Below are 27,995 nucleotides of genomic sequence, written 5' to 3' on the forward strand. Positions count from 1 at the left end.
CTGGGAGGCAACATGCCATCCGGGTATCTCATTCTCGCTCACAGAACCTCCTGTTCATTCCCCTAACTAATGAATCCCCTATTAACACAACATTCCTCTTCTCCTCCTTCCTTTCTAAGTCACAGAGGCAGATTCAATGCCAGAGATCTGACCACTGTGACTTTCCACTGTTAGGTCATCCTCCCCAGAAGTATCCAAAGTGATATCCCTGTTGTTGAGGGGATAGTCACGGGGTACTCTGGACTGGCTCCTTAACCCCTTTCCCCTTCCTAACTGTCACCCAGTTTCCTGTGTCCTGCACTTTGGGTGTAACTACCTCTGTATATGTCCTATCACCCCCTCAGCCTTCCAAACGATCCGGAGCTCATCCAGTTCCAGCTCCAACTCTTTACCGCAGTTTATTAGATGCTGCAGCTGGATGCACATCTTGCAGAATAGAAATTGTGAAAAACTACACATAGATAAAGATTGATCATGTGCAAACAAAGATAAATGTGCAAATAAAATAAATAATACTGAGAAATTGAGTTATAGAGTCATTGATGGAGAGTCTGGAGGAAGTCAATGGGTCAGGCAGCATCTGTGAAGGGAAACGGACAGTCAAGGTCTCTATCAAAACCCTTGATTTGGACTGCAGGGTGGAGCAGGAGATAGCCAAGTGCTTAGAGGAGAGAAGAAGGAGCAGAGCAAGAAAATGTGAGTGAGAGGTGGATCCACGTAGGTAGGCATGGTAAGCAGATAGAGAAGGGATGAGTGGAAAAATCGATGTGGAAGCAATAAAGGGCTGCAGATGATGGAACCTGATAGGTGGAGTGTGGAACCAAGTGAGGGAGATGGAGTCGGCCAATGAAGGATGAACAAATAAAGGAGAGGAGTTTAGTGGTAGCCCAGGTGACAAGGAAGACACACTGTGGTAGAAAGGGCAGTTCACTGGGGTTTAACAAGAACTGCCCAGATCCAAAGGAAAAAAATAAACGCTAGGTCAACAGGGCCACAAACTCAAATTCTCAAACTAAAATCTAACATCGTCACTGTGGCTTGGAAGCAGTAATTTAATACTAAACTAATACCGCTCCTTTGCAACATTAATCTAAATTGCAATCTTCTTTCCTGGAACGTGCATTAAGGAAGCAGGGGGTGTTGCTGTCGCTATGATTCAGTGAAGATTCAATAAGACTGAAAAGAAAAGAAGGGAATTAAATACAACCCCAATGAAACACTAATTGGCTGGAACGTGCTTAGTCACGAGCATAATAGACGACCCCATTCAGCTGCCTGTCTGTGAGAGCACCCAGACTCCATGGCAGGGCCCCCTCCCAAGGGTTACTATCTCTGCTGCCAGGATGGAAGGTGAGGGTGAAATTAAACTGGATGAAGAAGAGAGCCCAATGGGCTTGTCGCGAGTTGAGACTCTTGCCGTCACAGATGTAGGGAAGGTTCTTGTGATCTGTCCACACCAGAAAGGGGTGCTCTGCCCTCTCTAGCCAGTGTCACCATGTTTCCAGGGCCTCCTTGACAGTTAGTTGTTCTCAATTCCTGACACCATAGTTACACTCTGCAGGCGTCAAGCAACGGGAAAGAAAAGTGCAGAGAGGCAGCTGATTATCCACAGAATGGCACTGGGAGAATAGATCTCCATCTCCAACATCTGGTGCACCAACCTCACTGTGTGTGGATGTTGCAGCTCTGCTGAGAGAGCATTAGTAAAGTTTGACAAGATTCCATCTTGGATGGGGACATGGGAAATTGTGCTGGAGTTAAGATGTTTTATACGGTACATACTATACATCTTTATTGCCCATTACACCGCTGGCATTTACGGCAGCAATGAAGGTCCTCCATCTCTGTCTATCCATACCGTTGCACACAAATAAAGAAGAATGCTTCATTGCTGTGTCCGTGACAATTTCTTTTGACCATTCAGGGTTGTTAGCTCTGAGCTGACCCCCAGACCTGGAGGACTAGTGGACCACTCCTAATCTGGTCTCTACCCTTTGCCCTGTTTGGTATGGGTGACCCTACCAAGAGCCAAAGCACAAGACCCTGACTCAAGCCAACATAGCTCTCTGGGTCATTGAGGCAGGCAGGCCTCCAAACCCTACATCAAGGCTTTGGTCCTCTTGGAGGATACTATACATAGCAAAAGCTATATCCTGAGAAAGTGGTGTCCACAAACAGAAGTGTACTCCGTGCAATTAATGCTTCAAGACTTCTTTACTGTAATATATATTATTCTCAGTTTTGGCACTGAACTCATCGTTGACTTTAATTCTATTGGTACCAATACTTTTGTTTGTCCAGGATCTAAGTACTTGGATATTACTCTGAATCTCTTTCCTCCAGTACATCACTCAATCTGATGTAACCCTGTTATCCCATGCCTTGACCAATAGACGTTTCATATGGCTGAAAAATTCCAAATCTCCACCTACCACATCTGAGGTCATGGGAATTAACATTCAAAGTGATTTGCTGGATCACAATTAATAAAAGGAGGATTTTCCATCCAAATACAATTTTTCATCGCTTGTTTCCTACAGCCGTTTTACTCTGGTCCAGTTGCAGCTCTTGTAACAAACTTTACCCAAGCAATAATTCTCTGCTGCTCCTCTGTAGAATGCAGCTCTCATAGTTTATCATTCAGGACTTGGCATTCATCTGACCTGGAGGGGTGTTTGTGCTTAATGTTTCAGCACCGATTATGGTAACATACTTGCATAAATATATGCAAAGCCCAGACAGCTCAGTCCATCAATCTAAGTCAGCTGGCAATTATTACCATATGCTCTATCTGTATGATTATTAAGACAGTTTAATTGGGACAGATGAGATGCTTTAAAAGCAGTTCATTGACCTAATTACTTTCTGCACAAAAAATGAAACTGAGCCATCAGAAAAACAAGCTCAAGCACTTAACAGTTTTCCAACAACTGTAATTCAAATAGCTAATTCTGGGAATAAATTTAAAAATATAGAAACGTGGTTGGCAGTTTAACACAAATTTCTGAATGGATTTAGAGCGGATTTGCCTTAGGCTCTATGACGACCTACCGATGCTCACCACTAAAATCGAGGCGAGAAGACTGCAACTAGCAGGGCACTGTCTACGTCACCCCGAGCTACCTGCCAGCCTAGTCACCATATGGGAGCCCAAGCACGGGAGGATGAACCCTGGGCGCCCTCCCAACACTATGGTCAACACGCTCCTAGAAGACAGCGGTGTGGCTAATGTAGATGAACTGAACACACTGATGAGGGAGAGGGAGAAGTGGAGAGTCCGTCATCGTGCCTGACGCTGGCCCCCTAGGCCTGAGTTGACGAAGTAGTAGTAGTGCCTTAGAAATGTCAAATAGTCAAAGTCAAAGTAAATTAATTATCAATGTACATATACGTCATCATATACTACCTTGAGATTCATTGTCTTGAAGGCAAGATGATGTCAATGACCAATGCAACATTCTGCAGACAGCTTATCAAACTACTAGATACACGTCTTCTTTTAAATATACTTCTTCTGAACTGCAATTGATTGCAGCGTGTAATTTCTATTTTGCAGATATGTTTCTGCATTGACTAAATGATTGGTGCTTTTTGATCTCCTGGGGGATTTGGCAAGGTTGAGAGCAAAGCGTGCAGAAGTAGCCATCGATCCCTAATGACTGAGAGCAAAGCCGGGATCAGCTCCGTTACTCTGCGCTGATTAAAGCATCAAGCAAGATGAAAATTGACAAGGATGAGAGCGGAAAGCAAGTGAGTTTTCTGCACCACCTGCCTGAGTTTCAAAGATTCAAAATACGTTTATTTTCAAAGTGTGTATGCAGTATGCAACCCTGAAATTTGTCTTCCCCACTGACAGTCATGAAACAAAGAAAACTATCAAACCCCGTTCAAAGAAAAACTTCGCACGCAAAAGAAAAAAAACAAGTCGCACAAACGGCAACAAAAAAAACAAGCGAACAACACAGAATATAAAGCAGAAAATCAAAAGAGTCCAGGCATATTCAGGTCTGTGTCGTTGGTTTGCACAAAATAGCAAAAAAAAATAGGGGTGACCAGAAACCGGAAACTCATCATAACCTGATCTACACAGTCCAATTCACAAACCGCATTGATTAAACCTTGCCCAAGATCCAGGACTTCAGCACAATCCTCCAAAAGCATTGAGGGAGAGAGAGCCCATTTGAGCACAGGCACCCTTTAGGAGCAGCGAGCAACAGGGAGAAAGAAACCATCACACACAGACACCTTCCTTCGGGAGCAGCGACAGCCTGGTAGACAATGCTAAGCACCCACTCACTTTGATGATTTCAGTCTTCCTCAGCACCTTGATCAGCAAGAATGCCCCACCTCCCCCTCGTACCCCATCCGCTATTTATTTTTATACACACATTCTTTCTCTCTCTCTCCTTTTTCTCCCTCTGTCCCTCTGTCTATACCCCTTGCCCATCCTCTGGGTTTTTCCCCCCCTCCCCCTTTTCCTTCTCCTGTCCCATGATCCTCTCATATCCCTTTTGCCTATCACCTGTCCAGCTCTTGGCTCCATCCTTCCCCCTCCTGTCTTCTCCTATCATTTTGGATCTTCCCCTCCCCCTCCCACTTTCAAATCCCTTACTAGCTCTTCCTTCAGTTAGTCTTGACGAAAGGTCTCGGCCCGAAACGTCGACTGTACCTCTTCCTAGAGATGCTGCCTGGCCTGCTGCATTCACCAGCAACTTTGATGTGTGTAGCAAGAAATGGTGTCCTGTTTCCAGGCTTCTTGGCCTGAAGACACACACTTCACTCGAAGCTCATGGAACCCTCTCAGAGTGAGTGCCAGATCACTCAATCAGCCCAAAAATACACCACCGAATGTAGATCACAGGCTCCAACAGTAGCAGAACCACAGATGAAAGAAAAGAAAGATGTAATTTTGACCAATCTCCCTCTCACTGCTGCCAGTGTAAGGTACAGGAGCCTTAGATCCCATGCTGCAAGGTTCAATCACCTCAGCAGCTTGTGGCTGTGGACTCATTTTTGGGGGACTCCGCGGTTTAATGTCTAATGTCCTCAGTGCTAAGCACAGCTGTAGACTCGTTTTTGAAGACCTTGCTGTTGTTTACTCTTTTATACTTTTTGCACAATTTGATCAAGGCACTTCAGTGCAAAGCTGATCCTGCAGCCGCTTTCAGGGAGTCTGCGGTTTGGCGTTTAATGTTTCGTGTGCTACTTGCTCGCTTCTTGTTTTTGCATGATTTGTTATTTTTTCACATTTTGGCTGTTTGATGGTTTTGGTTGTGTTTTTTTGATTTATGGCTGTTTGTGGGAAGACAAATCTCAGGATTGTATACTGTATACATACTTTGGTAATAAATGCACGTTAAAACTTTGATTTATAGGAAAGAAAAACAAATTAACAAAATTTACATGAGTAAAGTTTGACAAACAACCAATGTGTAAAAGAAGACAAATTGTGCAAATAAAAAATAAATAATGTCCAGTGCATGATTAGTAGAGTCTTTGAAAATGATTTATGGAATACTACTGAGGAGATTGTGGAGGCATTAGTAATAAACTTCCAAGATTCATTAAATTCTGCCGTTGTTCCGGAGGACTGTGAAATTCCCAATGCAACTCCGCTCTTCAAGAAGAGAGGGAGACAGAAGAATGGAAATTATAGGCCACTTAACCTGACCTCAGTAGTTAAGAAGATGTTGGAGATGTTATTAAGGATGAGGTCTCAGGGTACTTGGAGGCACATGATAAAACAGGCCAAAGTCAGCATGGCTTCCTCAAAGGAAAATCTTGCCTGACAAATCTGTTGGAATTCTTTGAGGAAATAACAATTAGGATAGACAAAGGAGAATTGGTAAATGTTGTGCACTTGTATTTTCAGAAGGCCTTTGACAAGGGGCCACACATAAGGCTGCTGAGCAAGATAAGATCCCATGATATTACAGGGAAGATACTAGCATGGATAAAGCATTGGCTGGTTGGCAGAAAGCAAAGAGTGTGAATTAAGGGAGCCTTTTCTAATGGGATGCCAGTCACTAGTGGTGTTCTATAGGGGTCAGTGTTGGGACCACTTCTTTTTGCATTGTACGTCAATGATTTGGATGATGATATTGGTGGCTTTGTGGCCAAGATTGCTGATGATACAAAGATGGGTGGAGGGACAGGTAGTGTTGAGAAAACAGACAGGCTGCAGAAGGACTTAGACAGATTAGGACAATGGGCCAAGACATGGCAGATGGAATACAATGTTGGGAAGTGCATGGTCATGCACTTTGATAGAAGAAACAAGAACATAGACTGTTTTCTGAATGAGGAGAAAATTCAAAAATCCGAGGTGAAAAAGGACTTGGTAGTCCTCATGCAGGATTCCCTAAAGTTTCATTTGCAGGTTGAGTTGGTGGTAAGGAAGGCAAATGCGATGTTAGCATTCATTTCAAGAGGACTAGCATATAAAAGCAAGGATGTAATGTTGAGACTTTATAAAGCACTGGTGAGGCTTCACTTGGAGAGTGAACAGTTTTGGGCTCCTTATCTGAGGAAGGATGTGATAACGTTGTGAGGGTTCAAATGAGGTTCTGGGAATGAAAGATTTATCACATGAAGAGCGTTTGATGGCTCTGTGCCTATACATACTGGAATTTAGAAGAATGAGGGGAGGATCTCAATGAAGCCAATCAAAGGTTGAAAAGCCTAGATAGAATGGATGTTGACAGGATGTTTCCTGTTGGGGAGTCTAGGATCAGAGCGCACAACCTCCAAATGGAGAGACATCCATTCTGAATGGAGATGAAGAAGAATTCCTTTAGCCAGAGGCTGGTGAATCTGTAGAATTTGCTGCAACAGGGGGCTCGGGAGGCCGGGTCATTGGGTACATTTAGGGTGGAGGTTGATAGATTCTTGATAAGTCAGTGCGTGAAAGGTTATGAGGAGAAGGCAGGAGAATAGGGTTGTCAGTGAATTGGATCAACCATGATCAAATGGCAGAGCAGACTGGATGGGCTGAATGGCCTAATTCTATTCAGAATCAGAATCAGAGTCAGAATCCTTGTATGTGGACACATACAGGGAATTTGATGCCGGTTTCCCTGAGCTCTCGCTGTACAGAATCAAAAAGCAAACAAAACAATAGTGCGAATAATCGTGAACTATATACAATGAGGTATACCTGTGTATGTACAGGTGGACTTGGTTTATAATACACTAAAATTCAAGTGTTCATAAGACTGATGGCGTACGGAAAGAAACTGTTCTTGTACCTATTTGTCCTGGCATTCAGTGATCTAAAGCGCCTACCAGAAGGAAGGAGTTGGAACAGGTGATGTCCAGGGTGTGATGCGTCTACAATGATGCTGCTTGCTCGCTTCCTGACTCTGGATGCATATAAGTCCTGGATCGAGGGCAGCTTCACACCAATAATCCTTTCCACAGCCCTGACGGTTCTTTGGAGTCTATTCTTGTCTTGTTTGGTAGCTGATCCAAACCAGACAGTGATGGATGAACAGAGAACGGACTGGATTATTCCTGAATAGAATTGAATCAGCAGCTCCTGAGGCAGGTTGTACTTCCTGAGTTGATGTAGGAAATACAACCTCTGCTGAGCCTTCTTGATAAGAGTGTCCGCATTGGGTGTCCACTTCAGGTCCTAGGAGATTGTGACACCCAGAAACCTGAAGGTTTCCACAGCAGACACAATACTGTTGAGTATAGTGAGTGGGGGGAGTATTAGGGGGCTCCTCCTGAAGTCCTATGTCTTATAGTCTATACTAATGTTTGGTCTGATTGGCAACTGAAACACACCATCTAGTAACAACAAGCGTTCCAAGGCAAAGTTACTTAGATCACATTTCTTCCCCTGTCTGTTATAGAAACATAGAAACATAGAAAATAGGTGCAGGAGTAGGCCATTCGGCCCTTCGAGCCTGCACTGCCATTTATTAAGATCATGGCTGATCATCCAACTCAGAACCCTGCCCCAGCCTTCCCTCCATACTCCCTGATCCCTGTAGCCACAAGGGCCATATCTAACTCCCTCTTAAATATAGCCACTGAACTGGCCTCAACTGTTTCCTGTGGCAGAGAATTCCACAGATTCACCACTCTCTGTGTGAAGAAGTTTTTCCTAATCTTGGTCCTAAAACACTTCCCCTTTATCCTCAAACTGTGACCCCTTGTTCTGGACTTCCCCAACATCGGGAACAATCTTCCTGCATCTAGCCTGTCCGACCCCTTTAGGATTTTATACGTTTCAATCAGATCCCCCCTCAATCTTCTAAATTCCAATGAGTACAAGCCCAGTTCATCCAGTCTTTCTTCATATGAAAGTCCTGCCATCCCAGGAATCAATCTGGTGAACCTTCTTTGTACTCCCTCTATGGCAAGGATGTCTTTCCTCAGATTAGGGGACCAAAACTGCACACAATACTCCAGGTGTGGTCTCACCAAGGCCTTGTACAACTGCAGTAGTACCTCCCTGCTCCTGTACTCGAATCCTCTCACTATAAATGCCAGCATACCATTCACCTTTTTCACCGCCTGCTGTACCTGCATGCCCACTTTCAATGACTGGTGTATAATGACACCCAGGTCTCGTTGCACCTCCCCTTTTCCTAATCGGCCACCATTCAGATAATAATCTGTTTTCCTATTTTTGCCACCAAAGTGGATAACTTCACATTTATCCACATTAAATTGCATCTGTCATGAATTTGCCCACTCACCCAACCTATCCAAGTCACTCTGCATCCTCTTAGCATCCTCCTCACAGCTAACACTGCCACCCAGCTTCGTGTCATCTGCAAACTTGGAGATGCTGCATTTAATTCCCTCATCCAAGTCATTAATATATATTGTAAACAACTAGGGTCCCAGCACTGAGCCTTGCGGTACCCCACTAGTCACCGCCTGCCATTCTGAAAAGGTCCCGTTTATTCCCACTCTTTGCTTCCTGTCTGCTAACCAATTCTCCATCCACATCAATACCTTACCCCCAATACCGTGTGCTTTAAGTTTGCACACTAATCTCCTGTGTGGGACCTTGTCAAAAGCCTTTTGAAAATCCAAATATACCACATCCACTGGTTCTCCCCTATCCACTCTACTAGTTACATCCTCAAAAAATTCTATGAGATTCGTCAGACATGATCTTCCTTTCACAAATCCATGCTGACTTTGTCCGATGATTTCTTCGCTTTCCAAATGTGCTGTTATCACATCTTTGATAATTGACTCCAGCAGTTTCCCCACCACCGATGTTAGGCTAACCGGTCTATAATTCCCCGGTTTCTCTCCCTCCTTTTTTAAAAAGTGGGGTTACATTAGCCACCCTCCAATCCTCAGGAACTAGTCCAGAATCTAACGAGTTTTGAAAAATTATCATTATTTGGGCTAAACGACAGCTGAAACGCTTGACCATATCTGCATGCTTTTATGTCTGGAGTTGCTGCCACATGATTGGCTGATTAGACATTTGCATGAGTGAGCAGATGTACAGGTCTACTTAATAATGTGGCCCCTGAATGTAAGTGCAGAAAAAGTTGAGTAGGGGAGCTGAATCTTACTGAGATTCTTTGAAGTGTCTGCTGGAGAACCTGCTTTAGGCTCTAGCATAGGATCCACGAGCAATTGATTTCAAGGCGATTATGAACCATGAAGAATGTGATGTCGTGAAATTAATTTCACAACATAAGCAGAGGTTTTAAGCCTGATTCTGATTTTGAGGACCATATGGAATGAATGTGAAGAGGAGGAATGGGAACTTGTTTTGTTGTTGTTTTGTTGCTTGCTCTGTTTTGTGTCGTTATTATGTTCATTGTGGGAATGCTATGTTGGTGCTGAAAAGTGTGGCAGCACTTGCAGGCTGCCCCCAGAATACCCTTGGGTGTGCTGGTTGTTAAATCAAATGACACATTTCACTGTATGTATCTATGAACACGTGATAAATAAACTTGAATCTTCATCTTGAGGGAGAAGCAGAGAAAACTAGAAACAGGTATTGGTTAGTCAGGCCTTCACCATTTCTCCATCATTTAGTGTGGCCACAGCTGACCATTTGCCTCAATGTGACACTTCCACTCTCTCCATGCACTCACTGAGGCCTTCCATGTTTCAAAATCTATAAATACAGTATTCAGAGATTTGACATGCACTGTATGTTAAAGAGCTTGGCAGGCTCATGTTCAAAATGTCTGTGTATGTGACCCCAGATTCTGGACACCAGCTGCTCCCTCCCACTCCCCTCCACCACTGAGGAAGAACATCCTGTCTCTTGAACCCTCTCAGAATTTTATATATGTCAATGAAACTTCTAAATTGCAGCGCAAATATGACTATTTGACCCAATCCCTCCTCAGTGCTACCATCCACGGAATCAGTCTGCTGAGTCTTTCATAGTCTTGCTCCACTTCCATAATAATTTGATTTTCAAATCATATTAAATCAAGTTTAATTATCATTCAGACCATATGTGGATACAGTCGAACGAGACATCATTCCTCTGAGACCCATGTGCATAACATACATTCAACATAGCAAGAGAGAAAAAAATATATGCAATGTAATGCAAGAAAACACATGCATAGTCCAAGTCCCTGAGCGAGATGCAAATTGATGGTGCAGCTCCTGGCAATCCAACCTGGGCTTCCACCAGTTAACACTGATAGGAGAGGCCAGCTCCCAACTAAGCACGGACACCACGCTACACCACCTCCAGTGTCATCTCACCTTGACTACTCCAGCAGCAGGCAAGCCCATTTGAGGCCTTGTCCTCACTACAAGCAAGGCCACGCTGCTGCCTCGTCGCCTGTCTGACCACCAAACAAAGGAATCAGGCCTGCAGCATCTCACATTATCAATGTCCAACAGGGTCTTGCGATCACAAGAGAAATGTCCAAGACAGTCATGGTTACATCGCATGCTTCTTTGCACACCAACTCTGATGCGTTTGAGTAGCTGGCAGCAACCCAGTCTGTACCCAGGTCAGCTCCTCCAAACCTGCTCCAGCCCCTCCACTGGCTTCTCCTTCTCCTGGCCGAGCGCCAGCTTCTCCTTTTTTGACTCATCCGCTGGCTCCTTCTATGCCCCAGCCGGCGGCTCCAACAAACAAACAGATCACTAATACAGTCGACTTGCTGTACCCATTGTTCTTGGAGAACAGTGTCAACTTACGATCATAAAAAATGTGTTTTAAAAAGAAAAGTGCACCTTTGGTTGGCCCCCGAAAGGCCCCTGCATTCGAATGAGCCACCATCTTGCTGTTTTTCCATTTTTCCTTCAAAAGTAAATAGCCTCAGATTTTCTTACAGGGCACTCCAGTTGTCAATTTCTTGTCCAAATGAAAATTGTTCAATGTATTAAATTATTTAGATGTTTTCAAAGTTCAAAATACATATATGTCACCACATAAAACCCTGAGATTAATTTTCTTCCGGGCATACTCATTAAATCCAAGAACCATAATAGAATCAATGAAAGACTGCACCCATAAACATGAGAAAATCTGCAGATGCAGGAAATCCAAAGCAACACACACAAAATGCAGGAGGAACTTCACAGTTCAGGCAGCATCTATTGAAAAGGGTAAATAATGGAGGTTTCAGGTTGAGACCCTTCATTAGGAATGGAATAAAAGATGAGAAGTCAGAGTAAGAAGATGGAGGGAGGGGAGGAAGAGTTACAAGGTGGTATGTGACAAGTGAAACTGGCAGAGGGGAGGAGAGAAGTAAACAGCTGGGAAGTTCTTTGGTGAAAGAGATAAAGGACTAGAGAATGGGGAATCTGACAGGAGAGGGTAGAAGATGATGGAAGAAAGGGAAGAGGGAGGAGCAACAGAGGAAGGTAATGAGCAGGTAAGGAGATGAGGTGAGAGAGGGAAACGGGAATGTACAATAGTGAATGGTGAGGGGGGGGGGGTGGCAATTACCAGAAGTTTGAGAAATCAATATTCATGCCTTCAGGTTGAAAGCTATCCAGACAGAATATAAGGTGTTGCTCCTCCAGCCTGAGTGTTGCCTCATCCCAGAAGTAGAGGAGGCTATGGATTGACATGCTGGAATGGAAATGGGAAGTAGAATTGAAATGGGTGGTCACTGGGAGATCACAATTTTTCTGGTGGATGGAGCATTGGTGCTCAGCGAAGCAGTCTCCCAATCTATGTCAGATCTCACCAATACAGGAAGCCATGCCGGGAGCACCGGACACAATATATGACCCTAACAGACTCATGGGTGAAGTGTTGTCTCACCTGGAAGGACTGTTTGGGGCCCTGAATGGTGGTGAGGGAGGAGGTGTAGGGGCTGGTGTGGCACTTGTTCTGCTTGCAAGGGTAAGTACCAGGAGGGAGATCAGTGGGGAAGGAAAGACGGTCAAGGGAGTCACATAGGGAGCGATCCCTGCGGAAAGCAGAAAGTTGGTGGGGGGGAGAGAAAGAGTGCTTGGTGGTGGGATCCCGTTGGAGATAGCAGCAGTTATGGTGAATTATGTGCTGAATACAGAGGCTAAAGGTGTGGTAGGTGAAGACAGGAAGAAACCTATCACTGGTGGGGTGGCAGGAGGATGAGGTGTGGGCAGGTGTGCGTGACATGGAGGAGATGTGGGTGAGGGCAGCGTTGATGGTGGAGGAAAGAAAGCCCCTTTCTTTGAAGAAGGAGGACATCTTATTAGCTCTGGAATGGAAAGACTGCACCCAACAGGGTGGACAAACAACCAACGTGCAAAAGACAGCAAATACAAAAGAAAGGAGAAATAATAATAATAAACAAATAAGAAATAAACATTAAGAACATGGGATGGAGTCCTTGAAAGTGAGTCCATAAGTTCTGTTTCAAGGGTCAGTGATGGGGTAAGTAAAGGTGAATGAAGTTATCCCCACTGGTTGAGGAGTAATAGTTTATTTGTTTTTTTGAAATAAACTTTTAAATGATTTTGTATTTTATAGTTTAGTTTAAAGTTTCAGAATGACAGACCAGGGGGCTAGGCTTGCAGAGTCTTTCAGGTAAAGGACTTCTCCATTGTCTTGCTCAGGGCCCTTTATTGCCTTCGCACCCGGGACGGCTTCGGACCAAAGGGTGTAGGCAGACTGAGGAAAGTGTGAACTATAAGTGGTGGGTACATACCAGGAAAACAACGTCATACCAACAAAACCACCGAAAAGCCCAATTGGTTCACCACAGTCCTTCAAGAAAGAGGGGAAAGAAATTCTCACTTTTGTCATCTACCTGCCATGTTCCTTCAGTCCAAATTTGAGTGAAAGAAATACAGTAAATCTAAAACAAAATGCTGTTTTCAGTAAAAGTGATCATAAAACTATCGGATTGCTCTTAAGAACATATTTGATCTGTAAATGGAGTAAAATCTGCTACCCTTTCCCTGTGTAGCCTATATCTAATTCTAGGATCACAACAAACATGGCCGTTAATGGACACAGGAATAAACAGTGGCATGCAAAAGTTTGGGCACCCCAGTCAAAATTTCTGTTACTGTGAATAGTTGAGTGAGTAAACGATGACCTGATTTCCAAAATGCATAAAGTTAAAGATGACACATTTCTTTAATATTTTAAGCAAGATTACTTTTTTATTTCCATCGTTTACAGTTTCAAAATAACAAAAAAGGAAAAGGGCCCGAAGCAAAAGTACTTAGTACCACCCCCTTTGACTTGTATCACAGCTTGTAAACACTTTTTGTAGCCAGCTAAGAGGCTTTCAATTCTTGCTTGGGGGATTTTCACCCATTCTTCCTTGCAAAAGGTTTCTAGTTCTGTGAGATTCTTGGGCCATCTTGCATACACTGCTCTTTTGAGGTCTATTGATAGATTTTCGGTGATGTTTAGGTTAAGGGACTATGAGGGCCATGGCAAAACCTTCAGCTTGCACCTCTTGAGGTAGTCCATTGTGGATTTTGAGGTGTGCTTAGGATCATTATCCTGTTGTAGAAGTCATCCTCTTTTCATCTTCAGCTATTTTACAGACAGTGTGATGTTTGCTTCTAGGACTTGCTGGTATTTAACTGTATTCGTTCTTCCCTCTACCAGTGAAATGTTCCCCGTGCCACTGGCTGCAACACAAGCCCAAAGCATGATCGATCCACCCCCGTGCTTAACAGTTAGAGAGGTGTTCTTTTCATGAAATTCTGCACTCTTTTTTCTCCAAACATACCTTTGCTCATTGAGGCCAAAAAGTTCTATTTTAACTTCATCAGTCCACAGGACTTGCTTCCAAAATGCATCAGGTTTGTTTAGATGTTCCTTAGCAAACTTCTGACACTGAATTTTGTGGTGAGGATGCAGGAAAGGTTTTCTTCTGATGACTCTTCAATGAAGGTCATATTTGTGCAGGTGTCGCTGCACATTAGAACAGTGCACCACCACTCCAGAGTCTACTAAATCTTCCTGAAGGTCTTTTGCAGTCAAACGGGGGTTTGATTTGCCTTTTTAGCAATCCTACGAGCAGTTCTCTGGGAAAATTCTCTTGGTCTTCCAGACCTCCACCGTTCCTGTTAACTTCCATTTCTTAATTACATTACAAACTGAGGAAACGGCTACCTGAAAACGCTTTGCTATCTTCTTGTAGCCTTCTCCTGCTTTGTGGGCATCATTTATTTTAGTTTTCAGCATGCCAGGCAGCTGCTTAGAGGAGCCCATGGCTGCTGATTGTTGGGACAAAGTTTGAGGAGTCAGGGTATTTATAAAGCTTTGAGATTTGCATCACCTGGCCTTTCCTAAGGATGACTGTGAACAAGCCATAGCCCTAACAAGCTAATTAAGGTCTGACACCTTGGTAAAAGTTATCTGAGAGCTCAAATCTCTTGGAATGCTCAAACTTTTGCATGGTGCTCCTTTCCTTTTTTTTTACTCTAAAATTGTACAAAACAAAAATAATACACTAATCTTGCTTAAAATGTTGAAAAGAATGTTTCATCGTTAACTTTATGACTTTTGGAGATCAGTTCATCTTCTACTCACTTAACTATTCACAGTAACAGAAATTTTGACCAGGGGTGCCCAAACTTTTGCATGCCACTGTATATAGTGATCGTTATGCATTGCAAATGATTTTTTTAAAAAGATGTGTATAGCTGATATTGAAACAATTAGAAAACCAGATGTCCTAGCTATATCCTAAGTCAACAGAAATATTAGTACAAGCACTGAAAACAAAAAGCATTGGAAACCCAAGATGCCATAAAGGTTCCTAAATCTTGGCCCTCTCACGATACTAGTAGTGAGATCAGAGGTGAATAATTTTTGTACAAGGATTCAAAGGCAGAAAAAGAAAACAACCATATTCCAATCATACACATTGTGGGAAGAGATCTTTAATTGGACACAGATCTCATCTTGCTGAAAGGTTGATATGTAGTATGTGGAAATGATTCAAAAATAGTTTTTTTTATTACATAAACATGCTGTAATGCTGACAGAGCGGTCACCCTGGAAGCATGAAGAAGTTCTTACACTTATATTGAGGCTTTCATTAACATTATGAGAGATAAACAACAATGGGAAGAAGACACTTGTTCCATTTTGATTGGTGTCACATTATTTATAATTATCATGGTGAAATCCCCACACTGAGTTAAATGTGAAAATGTGTTTTTCTTCTTCTGGATGACTGCTACCCACTTTCCTGCAGAAAATTGCAACAAAGGGAAGGAAACATTTGTAATTAAGATGAAACCTTCTGCCACCTGTGGCTACTGCCTCCCCTCCCTCTCGAGTATGATTGATGCACCTATTGTATCAGAGTATGATTTAATTATATCAGCAAGATCCTACAACAGAAAAACTGACAGAAAACTCCACCAAAACCATTAATCCCATTGTTTTAAGGAATATGAAATATCCTGACAACCTAATCAGGATTTCCTGCTTTGTATAACCATCTGTGAGCAAACTTGTGAGCCTGGCTTGTGAATTTTATGACCGAAAAAGATTAACACATTCACCACCAAAAGTAATATATCCTTAAATAAATACAGGCAAGTACAATTGTAGATAAAATTAATTATATGAAATGCAAATTACATGTTAAACTAATGAAAAGTCCACAGTCAAAAGTCAGATGAATCCTCAAATTCGTTTGCTCTTGGGATGACATTCAGAAAAGTCGTATATAATACCATTCTCTAGTCAAACAACAGGAATTCTGCAGATGCTGGAAATTCAAGCAACACACATCAAAGTTGCTGGTGAACGCAGCAGGCCAGGCAGCATCTCTAGGAAGAGGTGCAGTGGACGTTTCAGGCCGAGACCCTTCGTCAGGACTAACTGAAGGAAGAGTGAGTAAGGGATTTGAAAGTTGGAGGGGGAGGGGGAGATCCAAAATGATAGGAGAAGACAGGAGGGGGAGGGATGGAGCTAAGAGCTGGACAGGTGATAGGCAAAAGGGATACGAGAGGATCATGGGACAGGAGGTCCAGGAAGAAAGACAAGGGGGGGGGCCCCAGAGGATGGGCAAGGGGTATATTCAGAGGGACAGAAGGAGAAAAAAGAGAGTGAGAGAAAGAATGTGTGTATAAAAATAAGTAACAGATGGGGTACGAGGGGGAGGTGGGGTATTAGCGGAAGTTAGAGAAGTCGATGTTCATGCCATCAGGTTGGAGGCTACCCAGACGGAATATAAGGTGTTGTTCCTCCAACCTGAGTGTGGCTTCATCTTTACAGTAGAGGACACCGTGGATAGACATGTCAGAATGGGAATGGGATGTGGAATTAAAATGTGTGGCCACTGGGAGATCCTGCTTTCTCTGGCGGACAGAGCGTAGGTGTTCAGCAAAGCAGTCTCCCAGTCTGCGTCGGGTCTCGCCAATATATAAAAGGCCACATCGGGAGCACCAGACGCAGTATATCACCCCAGCCGACTCACAGGTGAAGTGTTGCCTCACCTGGAAGGACTGTTTGGGGCCCTGAATGATGGTAAAGGAGGAAGTGTAAGGGCATGTGTAGCACTTGTTCCACTTACACGGATAAGTGCCAGGAGGGAGATCAATGGGGAGGGATGGGGGGGACGAATGGACAAGGGAGTCGCGTAGGGAGCGATCCCTGCGGAATGCAGAGACAGGTGGGGAGGGAAAGATGTGCTTAGTGGTGGGATCCCGTTGGAGGTGGCAGAAGTTACGGAGAATAATATGTCGGACCCAGAGGCTGGTGGGATGGTAGGTGAGGACCAGGGGAACCTTATTCCTAGTGGGGTGGCGGGAGGATGGAGTGAGAGCAGATGTACGTGAAATAGGGGAGATGCATTTAAGAGCAGAGTTGATAGTGGAGGAAGGGAAGCCCCTTTCTTTAAAAAAAGAAGACATCTCCCTCGTCCTAGAATGAAAAGCCTCATCCTGAGAGCAGATACTCACCATGAGAAGGTGGTGATAACTGTTCTCCTTGAATCACCTCTGTCCTAATCCTGCTGGCCATCACCACACATGGTTTAGTGGAGAAGTCCAAGATATTTTTCCAGTGAAATGGAGATGTAGGTCAGGAGAGTGAATAGGCTGGAATGAAACTTCTGGGTGATCAATTCTTAGTTTAGTCTCTTTTGGTTGCAGAGATGATAACGGAAGAAGTTCTGCCAAAGTAACTCGGTAAATAGCTCCTTTGCACATCATTACTAATGCAGCACTGCATCAGTAGATGTGGGAGTCTACACTGAATATAATCGTGGGGCCATTGATCAAGTAGACTGTTCTCTCCTGAATGATTTTGATTCTTGATTGTTTTTTGTGGCTTCATTCTTTCTCATGAACGTATGTTTATTATAATGCTTTTAGATTTAGGGAGACTTTGATCATTCACTGAGCCTTCTGTGACAGAGCAGCCAGCCTTTATAGCCAATATTAGTACAGGTGCTCCATGCTATTTTCTGTTGAGTGCTCTCCTCCACAATGATGATGATGAAAATGGGTGAGGCTGATCCTCTTGAAGGTCGGGGGATTTTTGCTGATTCAAAGTTATGAATATCTGAAGTTACATAACACTTGTCAGACTGGGATCGCAGACAAAAACTTAAGAGAGCTTTAAATTTAGTATAAGCAAATACATCATCGTCATTATTATGTGCCATGTGGTATGACGTGAGCGACCGTGATCTTGGCCACAATTGTTCTCGTCAAATTTTTCTATAGATGCGGTTTGCCATTGCTTTCATCTGGGCAGCGTCCTTGCAAAATGGGTGACTCCAGGCATTATGGCATCAGTGCTCGCGTAATCAGAACTTGTGATATGCTCAAAGGCCATTGTCCACTGGCTCCCTTGGTTTCATGTGACCCTAATTGAGAGGCTAAGCAGGTGCCACACCTTGTCCAAGGGTGACCTGTGTGAATACAGCCATGGGAACATGAAAGTTAGGTGAACACAGGGGTGGGGTTCACGAAGAGTGGTGGCAAGTGATGATTGGTTATAGTTTGGTGGTTTGAAGCTGCACCCTCTCTAACATGCTGGTAGAGAGAGTTTTATTTGGGTTTTCTTTAGCGCTGGAAATGGTTACATCCCGACACGTGGGACAGAGGCAAGGTCTCATCGTGTATTCCACGGACCAGCAAATACCGGCCAGCTTAGCGAACAGAGCGGCGGACACCCTTGCTGAAATCCGGAGGAAAACACACAGAGGGGGATCACAAAGCCGAGGAAAGAGGACTGGGTCGAGACAACAGAGACTTTTGGAGAAGAGGAGTTCGGTGGGTAATACCGTTCTGGCTGACCGGAAGTGCACTGAGAGCGGTAAGCGTAAAGGAATTGGGTGCTTACTGTTCTGGCTAACAATGGATAGTGCAATCCGGGGTATAATATGATCGAGAAACGTGTTTGCAGACTGGATATTGAACTTTTCACTGTTGGACTTCAGCCACATTCCACTGTGATACAACACTTGGAGGTCGTTCCTGCCTGTGGCCATCGAACGTGCAGCTCCTCCCGTGGAGGGTCAGACACCCTGAGCCAATAGACTGGTCCTGGACTTATTTTCCATCTGGCGTAGTTTGCATTTTGGTGTTTGATTGTTGGGGTTTTTCCTATTGCTATATTTACGCTCTATTCTTGGTTGGTGCGACTGTAATGAAACTAAATCTCCCTCAGGATTAATAAAGTATATCTATCTATCTATCTATCTGATGCTAATGTATTAGTCCACATTGCAGTATTTCATAGCAGTGGAAAGGGTGTAATAGAGCTTCAAGGTCCCGCAGGTTGCGAATGCGCCATAGATCAGCCCATCAGGAAGTGTGCTGCAGAAAGAGGGGCCCGTGCAGACCTAGTAAGTATTTTAATGCTTGTTCCGTTCTAGCCTATTAGGTAGATAATTGCCTATCTGAGCAGAATCCAAGAACTTTTTGGTGTAATGTAACACCCAGCAACACTTTTTCTGTCTGCACCTCTCATGCTAGCTGTGCAGAGTTTGCATGTTCTTCTTCCAGCTGTGTAGATTTCCCCTGCATGCTCTGGATTCATTCCACATCCCAAAGATGTGCAGGATGGCAGGTTAGCTGATCACAGCTCCCAGTGTGAGTGAGAGGCAGAATCCAAGGGTACTTCAAGAGAATGTGGCTACAATAAAATGATACCAGTGTAGGATTAGTGTAAATGTGTGCCGATGGCCACCATGGACTCAGTATTGTATGCTCTAGTATCAATTGTTTGGCGACAATAAAGTAATAAAGTAAACTATTCATACCACCATCTAGGATTCAAAATTCAAAGTAAATTTATTATCAAAGTTAATATGTGTCACCATATACAACACTGAGATTCATTTTGAGGGCATACTCAATAAATCTATAATAGAATAATAACCATAACAGAATCGATGAGAGACCTCACCAACTTGGGCGTTCAACCAGTGTGCAAAATTTCAAAGTTCGAAGTACATTTATTATACTTTATACAACTTTGAAATTTGTCTCCTCACAAGCAGCCTTGAAACAAGGTACCCCAAAAGATTCATTAAAAACAAAAGAAGACAGTGAACACCCAGTGTGCAGAGGGAGAACAAAAAACAAATCATGCAAGCAAACAGCATTCAGAACTGAAGTTCACAACGCCAGACATAACTGCAGCCAATCCAGAAGTCCACCAGTTGCAGGCCACAGCTTCCATCCAGAGCAGTGAGCCAAACTGGCCGATCTCTCACCTCCAACCCCGACACACCAACCATTTCAATCTGGGCCAGCACTTGGGTCATTCCTCGCCCTTGGGCTTGGGCTCCGCTGCCTCGATTCGGTCGGTACCCGACCTTCCCAATTCGGCTCAGTTTTTAAATCAAACCTCGGATCTTCCCTCACCTTGGCTCCGCCACATCGAATTGCCTCCAACACAGCTCCAGCAGCTCCAGTCTGGACATGCATCAACTGTCCTGGCCCAGCCACATCGCAAAAATGCCAGATTGTACGGGCAATTTAGCTCAACTCCGACAGGGGAACCACAGGCCACTGTCTGCAGTGATCACTTACCAGAAAAAGTGTGCATAACAAAGTATTTAGTTGCTTTCTGTTTCATTGACCATCAGCGAGCAGTCGCTTAAAACAACAAGTAGCGCCATCTTAAACCAGAAGACAACAAGCGGTGCAAATACAAAAAGAAAGAAATGATAATAATAATAATAACTGTAATATCTGGAAAACATCCAAAGAAAAATAAGAACTGAAATGACAAATTTCAGAAAACATTATGTACACTCAAACACTGCTTAGATGGAGGAAGTGGAATAACAGACATTAAAAATTTACATAACGGTCAGGTAAAACTTCTAAGGATATATTTTCATCACTGAAAACAGGATTCAGTACTCCAGGTGAGCAATTCTGATAAGAAGTTCACACTAATAAACATAACTGTGAGCATAATTTCTTCAGAAAAATGAAGAAATTATCACTATTGAATAAAAAGTGAGCCAACAGAAGAGCATGTCCCTCCACAGAAAACATCCCCACGATCTGAGCGGACTAGATATTGACAAGGAAGCATTGGCTCAGAGTTGGAGACCTCTTCACAGAAACAGAAGGGTTCCTTGTAGCAATACAGGACCATGTGGTTATCGGAAAAAAAATATCAAAAATACATAATAAAAGACCAACAAATTCAAGATGATAAATGTAGAAAATGCTAAGAGAAACCAGAAACAATCCAACACATTACAGGATCCTGCAGAAGTTTAACTCAATCTGATTACTTACACAATCTCAATCAATTGGCAAAAATCATTCACCAAAATTTTGCTTTAAAATACAAACTCATAAAAGACACTATAACTTACTATAAATACAAGCCTGATTCAATTTTAGAGTCAGAGTCCCACAGATTATATTACAACCAATCCATTATTACAGATAGGACAATCCATAATAACCATCCAGATACAATACAAGAAAAATCAGCAAGAACGACTTATTTAATAAATATAGCCATTCCAAACACATATAACATCAATAAGTGAAAAACACCAGAAATATACTGATTTAAAAGGAGATTGAAAGATTAAGGAAGATGAACAGCATATACATTGTTCTAATAGTAACATCTACAGCTAGTATCATTCCAAAATCACTATACAATTAGGGCTACACAGCAATATCGGTGTAAATGTTCAGAAAGCCACAATACTGAACACAACTAGAATCATCTGAAAGTTCCTAGCAATGGACAAGAGAGTGTGCTTGGCTGTGCCTATACCTCAGGTTTTGCCAGCTTGAGCTGAAAAAAAATCAAAAATAATAATAATAATAATAAATAGCAATAAGTATCGAGTTCTTGAAAGTGAATCCACAGATTGTGGAAACATTTGAATGATAGGGCATGTGAAGTGAAATTATCCTTTTTGGTTCCAGAGCCTGCAGGTTGAGGGGTAATAATTTTTCCTGAATGTGGTGATGTGAGTTGTAAGGTTCCTGTTACTTCTTCCTGATGACAACAGTGAAAAGAGAACATGTTCTGGTTGATGGGGGTTTCTGATCATTGATGGTGCTTTCTTGCAGCATTTCATGTAGATGTGCTCAATGGTGGAGGGGGTTTACTTGTGATGCAGTGGGCCATATCCATTGCTTTTTATAAGACATTCCATTCAAGGGGATTGGTGTTTCCATACCAGACTGTGATGCAGCCAGTCAATATACTCTCTACTACACGTCTATAGAAGTCTGTCAAAGTTGCAGATGTCATGCCAAATTTTCGCAAACTCCTAAGAAAGCAGAGGTGCCACCGTGCTTTCTTCATAAGACCGTAAGCATAGGAGCTGAATTGGACCATTTGGCCCATCGAGTCTGCTCTGCCATTCAATCATGGCTGATCCATTTTACCCCCTCCTCAGCCTCACTCCCCAGTCTTCTGTCCCTAACCATTGATGTCATAGCCCATCAAGAACCTATCATTCTCTGCCTTAAATACTCTGGAGCTGGTCTCCACAGCTGCTGCTGATACAAATTCCACAAATTCACCACCCTCTGGCGAAAGAAATTTTTCCGCATCTCTGTTTTATATAGACAGACCTCCATCCCGAGGCTATGCCCTCTTGTTATAGTCTCCCCCATCATGGGAAACATCCTTACCACATCCACCCTGTCTAAGCCTTACAGCATTCGAAAGCTTTGAATGAGATCCCCCCTCGTCCTTCTAAATTCTAATGAGTATAGTCTCAGAGTCATCAAGCGTTCCTCGTATGATAACCCTTTCATTTGTCGAATCATCCTTGTAAATCTCCTTTGAACCCTCTCCAATGCCAGCTCATCTTTTCTTAGATAAGAAGCCCAAAACTATTCACAATACTCTAGGTGAGATCTCATCAGTGCCTTAGGAAGACTCAGCATCACATCCCCGTTCTTATATTCTAGACCTCTTGAAATTAATGCTAACATTGCGTTTGTGTTCCTCACCAATGTCTCAACCTGCAAGTTAACCTTTACTGTGTTCCAAGTCCATGTGGATTTTCTCACCATTTAGAAAATAGTTTGCATATTTATTTTTTTCTACCAAAGTGCATGACCATGCATCTTCCAACATTATATTTTATTTGCCACTTTCTTGCCCATTCTCCTAATCTAAATCCTTCTGCATCCTACCTGTTTCCTCAACACTACTTGCCCCTCTGCCAATCTTTGTATCATCTGCAAACTTGGCAACAAAGCCATCTATTCCATCATCTAAATCATTGATATACAGCATAAAAAGAAACGATCCCAACACTGACCCCTGCAGAACACCACTAGTTACTAGCAGCCAACCAGAAAAGGATCATTTTATTCCCAGTCACTGCCTCCTACCAATCAGCCATTTCTCAAACCAAGTTATTTACATTCCTGCAATACCATGGGCTCTTAACTTGGTAAGCAGCCTCACGTGTGGCACCTTGTCAATGGCCTTCTGAAAATCCAGATATACAATATTCACTGCACCCCTTTTATCTCTCCTACTTATAATCTCCTCAAAGAATTCCAAGAGATTTGTCAGGCGAGATCTTATCTTAAGGAAACCATCCGGACTATCTTGTCCTATGTCACCAACTACTCCATAACCTCATCCTTAACAATTGACTCCAACATCTTCCCAACAACTGAGGTCAGGCTAACTGGTCTATAACTTCCTTTGTGCCGCCTCCCCCCTTTCTTAAAGAGTGGAGTAACATTTGCAATTTTCCAGACCTCCAGGACCGTGCCAGAGTCCAATGATTCTTGAAAGATCATTACTAGTACATCCGCAATCTCTACCGTTACTTCTCTCAGAATCCTGGGGTGCAGTTCATCTGATCCCGGTGACTTATGCACCTTTCGATCTTTCAGCTTTTTGAGTACCTTCACTTTTGTAATAGTAACTCCCTCACTTCTGTTCCCTCACATCTTTCAACATCAGACACACTGCTAGTGTCCTCCATAGTGAAGACTGATGCAAAATACTCATTTAGTTCATCTGCCATCTCCTTGTCCCCATTATTATTTCTCCAGTCGCATGTTCTAGTGGTCCGATATCCACTCTGATCTCTCTTTTATTTTTATATACTTGATAAAAGCCTTTTCTATCCACCTTGATATTGCTTGCTAACTTGCTTTCATATTTTCTACATGTGACGAGCAAGAGGATAAGACATGAGAGAATAGGACCAATCAAGTGTGACAGTAGAAAAGTGTGTATGGAACCAGAGGAGATGGCAGGGGTACTTAATGAATACTTTGCTTCAGTGTTCACTGCGGAAAGTGATCTTGTCAATGACTTACAGCAACTGAAAAGCTTGAACATGTAGATATTAAGAAAGAGGATGTGCTGGAGCTTTTCGAAAGCATCGTTGGATAAGTCTCCGGGACTGGACAGGAGGTACCCCAGGCTACTGTGGGAAGCGAGGGAGGAGGTTACTGAGCCTCTGAGAATGATCCTTGCATCATCAATGAGGACGGGAGAGGTTCCAGAGGATTGGAGGTTTGTGGATGTTGTTCCCTTATTCAAGAAAGGGAATAGGGATAGCCCAGGAAATTATAGACCATTGAGTCTTACTTCAGTGGTTGGTAGGTTGATGGAAAAGATCCTGAGAGGCAGGATTTATGCACATTTGGAGAGGCATAATATGATTCGGAATAGTCAGCATGGCTTTATCAAAGGCAAGTCGTGCCTTATGGGCCTGACTGAAGTTTTTGAGGATGTGACTAAACACATTCATGAAGGTAGAGCCATAGATGTAGTGTAAATGGACTTCAGCAAGGCATTTGATAAGGTACCCCATGCAAGGCTTAATGAGAAAGTAAGGAGGCATGGGATCCAAGAGGGCATTGCTTTGTGGGTCTAGAACTGGCTTGCCCACAGAAGGCAAAGAGTGGTTGTAGACAGGTCATATTCTGCATGGAGGCCAGTGACCAGTGGAGTGTCTCAGGGATCTGTTCTGGGGCCCCCGACTCTTTGTGGTTTTTATCAATGACCTGGATGAGGAGTGGAGGGATGGGCTAGTAAATTTGCTGATGGCACAAAGGTTGGAGGTGTTGTGGATAGTGTGGAGGGCTGTCAGATGTTACAGCGGGACATTGATAGGATGCAAAACTGGGCTGAGAAGCAGCAGATGGAGTTCAACCCAGATAAGTGTGAGGTGGTTCATTTTTGTAGGTCAAATATGATGGCAGAATATAGCATTAATGGTAAGATTCTTGGCAGTGTGGAGGATCAGAGGGATCTTGGGGTCCAAGTCCATAGGACACTCAAAGCTGCTAAGCAGGTTGACTCTGTGGTTAAGAAGGCATACGGTACATTGGCCTTCATCAATCGTGGGATTGAGTTTAAGAGCCGAGAGGTAATGTTGCAGCTATATGGGACCCTGGTCAGACCCCACTTGGAGTGCTGTGCTCAGTTCTGGTCACCTCACTACAGGAAGGATGTGGAAATCATAGAAAGGGTGCATAGGAGATTTACAAGGATGTTGCCTGGATTGGGGAGCATGCTTTATGAGGATAGGTTGAGTGAACTCGGCCTTTTCTCCTTGGAGCGATGGAGAATGAGAGGTGACCTGATAGAGGTGTACAAGATGATGAGAGGCATTGATCATGTGGATAGTCAGAGGCTTTTTTCCAGGGCTGAAATGGCTAGCACAAGAGGGAATAGTTTTAGGGTACTTGGAAGTAGGTACAGAAGAGATGCCAGGGGTAAGTTTTTTACACAGAGAGTGGTGAGTGCGTGGAAGGGGCTGCCGGTGACGGTGGTGGAGGCGGAAACAATAGGGTCTTTTAAAAGACTCCTGGCTGGATACGTGGAGCTTAGAAAAATAGAGGGCTATGGGTAAGCCTAGGTAGTTCTAAGGTAGGGACATGTTCGGCACAGCTTTGTGGGCCGAAAGGGCTGTATTGTGCTGTAGGTTTTCTATGTTTCTATGTTTTATCTTTTCCCTCCGTTTAGTTGCTTTCTTAAGGTTTTTAAAGGCTTCCCAGTCCTCTATCTTCCCACTAATTTTGCTTTTGTTGTATTCTCTCTCTTTTGCTTTGACATTAGCTTTAATTTCCCTTTCTCAGCCATGATTATACTATTTTGCTATTTGAGTATTTCTTTGTTTTTAAAATACATCTATCCTGTACCTTCCTCATTTTTCCAAAAAATCACACCGTTGCTGCTCTGCTGTCATCCCTGCCAGCATCTCCAATTTACTTTCCGCCTATCAAATTTCACGTTGAACTCAATCATATTGTGATCACTGCCTCCTTTCTCTCAAGCTGCCTAATCGCCTCCGGTTCATTACATAGCACCCAATCCAGTAGAGCTGATCCCCCCAGTAGGTTCAATGACAAGCTGCTCTAAAAAGCCATCTCATAGGCATTCAACAAATTCACTCTCTTGAGATCCATTACCAACCTGATTTTCCCAATCTACTTGCGTGTTAAAATCTCCCATGACCATCATAACATTGCCCTTTTGACATGCCTTTTCTATTTCCCGTTGTAATCTGTAGTCCATATCGCAGCTACCATTTGGTGGCCTGTATATAACTGCCATCAGGGTTCTTTTACCTTTGCACTTTTTTAACTCAACCCACAAGTATTCAACATCTTCCAATCCTATGATGCCATTCTTTACCAGCAGAGCCACACCATCTCCTCTGTCTTCCTATCCCTCCAATACAATGTCTAAACTTGGACATTAATCTCTCAACTACAACCATCCTTTAACCACGATTCAGTGACGGCCACAACATCATACCTGACAATCTGTAAAAGTGCAACATGATCATCCACTTTATATCTTGTACTCCGTGCATTGAGATATAACACTTCAAGAACTGTATTTGCTACCCCTTTTGATTCTACATCCCTAATGCACTGTTACTTACCCAACTGGCTGTAATATTGTCCCATCATCTGCTTGCCCTTCCTGACAGTCTGACTACATGCGATCTTTGCTTTTTAACCATCCGTCCTATCCTGAGTCCTTTCACTCAGGTCCTATCCCCCTGCCAAATTAGCTTAAACCCTCCCCAAAAGCTCTAACAAACATGCCCGCGAGAATATTGGTGCCCTTGGGTTTAGGTGCAACCCGTCTCTTTTGTACAGGTCATTCGTCCCCCAGAAGAGCTCCCAATGATCCAAGAACCTGAACCCTTGTCCCCTGCACCAGCTTCTCAGCCGTGGATTTATCTGCCAAATCATCCTGTTTCTAACCTCACTGGTGCATGACACAGGTAGCAATCTAGAAATTACCACGCTGGAGGTACTGCTTCTCAGCTTTCTGCTGAGCTCCCGAAATTCTCTCTTCAGGACTTTTTGGCTTTTCCTTCCTATGTCATTGGCACCAATGTGTACCAAGACATCTCACTGTTCTCCCTCCTCCTCCAAAATGCAGTGCAAGACATCCCTGATCCCGGCACCTGAGAGGCAGCATACCATCCGGTGTCCTGTTCATGTCCACAGAACCTCCTTTCTGTTCCCCTGACTATTGAGTCCCCTATCGTTACTGCTCCACACTTCTCCCACTTTCCCTTCTGCACCACAGACCCACGCTCAGTGCCAGTAGCCTGATCTCCAAGACATTCCCCTGGGAGGTCATCCCCCAACAACAGTATCTGAAATGGTATACCTATTATTGAGGGGAACAGCCAGAGGGGTGCTCTGCTCTAACTGCCTACTCACCTTCTCATTCCTTCTCCTGACTAACAGTCAGCCAGCTCATAATTGCACTTATGTGCTGGGCCTTGGACAGATGATCTGAAATAGTAACACCAAGGAATTTAAAGTTTTTGACCCTCTCCACTTCTGACCCTCCAACGAGGATTGGCTCATGGACCTCTAGTTTCCTTCTCCTGGAGTCAATAATCTACTGCTTGGTCTTGCTAACATTGAGTAAGAGGTTGTTGTTATGGCACCACTCAGCCAGATTTTCAATCTCCCTCCTATATGCTGATTTATCATTACCTTTGATTTAGCCTACAACAGTGGTGTCATCAGCATACCTGAATATGACATTGGAGCTGTGTTTAGCCGCACAGTCATACATGTAAAGTGTGTAGAGCAGGGGGCTAAGCACACAGCCCTGTGCCGCACATGTCTGGGCTGGATACGTTTCATGGGCTGTGGGG

This window comes from Mobula birostris, chromosome 1 (genome assembly GCF_030028105.1).
Source record: "Mobula birostris isolate sMobBir1 chromosome 1, sMobBir1.hap1, whole genome shotgun sequence".
NCBI classification, from domain to species: domain Eukaryota; kingdom Metazoa; phylum Chordata; class Chondrichthyes; order Myliobatiformes; family Myliobatidae; genus Mobula; species Mobula birostris.